At 50.6% G+C, this 3,162-nt stretch overlaps 1 pseudogene; it reads left to right on the forward strand.

The window, feature by feature from the left end:
* Positions 1–2,219: 2,219 nt before the first annotated feature.
* Positions 2,220–2,934, forward strand: LOC100439433 (mRNA turnover protein 4 homolog; annotated as a pseudogene).
* Positions 2,935–3,162: the final 228 nt, after the last annotated feature.

Consider the following 3,162-nt stretch of genomic DNA (forward strand, 5'->3'; position numbering starts at 1 on the left):
GAGCGGGTGTGGGTCTTAGGTCCTTCCTCCTTCCAGAGGGAGGTGGCTGCTGTAGAGACAGCCTCAGCCCCTTTCACATTGGTGAAGGCCTCTAGAATGTTTCTAGCATGTCTTGGTGTTGAACTGCTCCATTGAGGACATTACATGGGCTCAAGGCTTCAATTTCCTCCATCCAGAAAAGATGGACGTCTCTAATACTAATTAAGTATGCCTAGGATGAGCGGGGCCTCTCTTAGGACCAGGGGGCATCTGCCCAAGCACATTGTGAAATTGAAGCATTAATGCCCAGTGAGGGCCAAGTCAGGACAGTCACAGTAGAGCCAACAATGGTGACCTCTCCTTCCCAAACCTCTAAAGGGCTCGCTGGGTTTACGCGGGCCTGCAAATCTGCACCATCCTTGGCGATGGCCCTGGAGGCAGCCTGTGTGTCAGGGAAATGTCAGAAGCATGGCAGCCACCTGCTGTAAGAATAGAAGGCTCTGGGAGCCTAGGCGGCCGGTGCATCTGACAGAAGCCTGGAACCCGAGCCGCTCCTTCATGTCCTGGCAGAGACCTGGCAGAGACTCGCCAGGGACCTCCCACCGTTAAACACTGTGCTAGGCTGGCCGGGCGCAGTGGCTCATGCCTGTAATCCCAGCACTTTGGGAGGCCGAGGCAGGCAGATCACGAGGTCAGGAGATCAAGACCATCCTGGCCAACACGGTCAAACCCCGTCTCTACTAAAAATACAAAAAATTAGCCGGGTGTGGTGGCAGGTGCCTGTAGTCCCAGCTGCTCGGGAGGCTGAGGCAGGAGAATGGCGTGAACCTGGGAGGGGGAGCTTGCAGTGAGCCGAGATCGCACCACTGCACTCCAGCCTGGGTGACAGAGCGAGACTCTGTCTTGGAAAACAAAAAACAAAAAACAAAAAACAAAAAAAACACTGTGCTAGGTTGTGCCTGTTTGGTTGTTTAGCAGGAAAAAAAGAAAAGAAAAACAAACAGAAATACATACATACATACATACTGTCCAAGGATATCCGTTGGTGAGCAGGACAAAACCCTGCCCCTACCGTTTCATTCTGTGACACACAGGAGCTCAGTGGGTGAAAGGTACTTTGGTGTCAAACTAGAGGGGAGAGGGATTGGGAGGACGAGAAGTGGGAGTTTTATTCAGAGAAGTTAAGGAAGACCTCATGAAAAAGCCACGCGAGGGACACACAAGGAAGGAGGTGAGAGTCAGATGCAGGGGTCTTGGGTGAGAACATTCCAGGCCAAAGGAGCAGCAGGTGCCAGGCCCCGAGGCGGGGCAGGCCTGGAACACGGGGCAACCCACGTGCCACATGGAGGCAGTGGCTCTCACCACCATCCTGGCCTCTGAGTCCTTCACATGAGTCACAGAAGAAAAACTTGTTATATCTGAGTATTATTTTTGTGATCTTACTCTTAAACTTAAAACATTTTTTATTGCAGACTATTTATTTATTTATTTATTTATTTATTTATTTATTATTTATCGAGATGGAGTCTCACTCTGTCGTCCAGGCTGGAGTACAGTGGCGCAATCTCGGCTCACTGCAACCTCTGCCCCCCTGGGTTCAAGCAATTGTCCTGTCTCAGCCTCCATAGTAGCTGGGATTACAGGTGCGCACTATCACGCCTGGCTAATTTTTGTATTTTTATTAGAGTCGGGGTTTCGCCATGTTGGCCAGGCTGGTCTCGAACTCCTGACCTCAAGTCATCCGCCCACCTTGGCCTCCCAAAGTGCTGGGATTACAGGCATGAGTCACCGCGCCCAGCCAACATTTTACACAAAAGTGGCTGGGTGTGGTGGCTCATCCCTCTAATCCCAGCATGTATTGTTCAAGCTCAGTAGTTCACCACCCAGCCTGGGCAATGTGGTGAATCCCTACCTCTACAGAAAAAAAAAAAAAGAAAGAAAAAAAATTAGCCGGGGGTGGTGGCATGCACCTGTGGTCCCAGCGACTTAAGAGGGTGAGGTTGGAGGATCATTTGAGCTTGGGAGGCAGAGGTTGCAGTGAGCCAAGATTGAGCCACTGGACTCCAGCCTGGGTGACAGAGCAAGACGACCCTGTCTCAAATAAAATAAAATAAATAGTAAAGTAAACATACACAAAAGTAGAGGAGAGATAACATAAAGCCCTACACATCCACCCCCTGCCATCAGTAATTACCAGTGTTGGGGCTGCACCATCTTCTGCCACACGTGGCTTCAGAACAATGCCCAAATCCAAGCATGACAAGAAAGTCCCTAACCAAAACTGCCAAGAAAGGCTTGAAATTGATATAACACCTGATAGAAGAGCTTCGGAAACGTGTGGACACCGATAAGTACCTTTTCATCTCTCTGTGGCCAACACGTGGAACAGCAAGCTGAAGGACATCTGGAATGCCTGGAAGCACAGCCAGATGTTCTTTGGCAAAAACAAGGTGATGATGGCAGCCTTGGGTCGGAGCCCATTGGGTGAGTGCAGAGACAACCTGCACCAGGTCAGCAAAAGTTTGAGGGGTGAAGCGGATCTCCTGTTCACCAACCACAGGAAGAAGGAGGTGAATGAGTGGTTCACAGAATACACGGAAATGGACTACAGCTGAGCTATAACAAAGCCGCTTTCACCGTGAGCCTGGACCCAGGGCCCCTGGAGCAGTTCCCCACTCCATGAAGCCACAGCTGAGGCAGCCAGGCCTGCCCACCACCTTTCAGAGAGGTGTGGTGACCCTGCTGTCCGACAACGAGGTGTGCAAGGAGGGCCACCTGCTGGCCCCGGAGCGGGCTGGTGTTCTGATGCTTTGTGGGTATGAGATGGCTGAATTTAAGGTGACCATCAAATATGTGTGGGATGTACAGTCGGGAAGGGTCCAGCAGATGGGAGACGACCTGCCAGAGAGCGCGTCCAACTCAGCAGAAGAATCAGATTCAGACGATGATGACTGAAAGGGACTCAGGACTGAAGGTCTCCTGGAACCTTCTGGATCTCACTGGACCACACAGGACTGCTGCCACTCCTCTAGAGAGAGCAGCTTATTTGGCTTTTGACAGGGAGTGATGGGCACTGACTGTTCCTGTAAAGAATAAAGCTTTGCAGGATGTCAAATAAAATTTAAAAAAATAATTACCAACGTTGTTGAGTTTTGCTTCATATATTATTCCCCTCCCAGCTTT

The sequence above is a fragment of the Pongo abelii genome, chromosome 17 (genome assembly GCF_028885655.2).
Source record: "Pongo abelii isolate AG06213 chromosome 17, NHGRI_mPonAbe1-v2.0_pri, whole genome shotgun sequence".
In the NCBI taxonomy this organism is placed as follows: Eukaryota; Metazoa; Chordata; class Mammalia; order Primates; family Hominidae; genus Pongo; species Pongo abelii.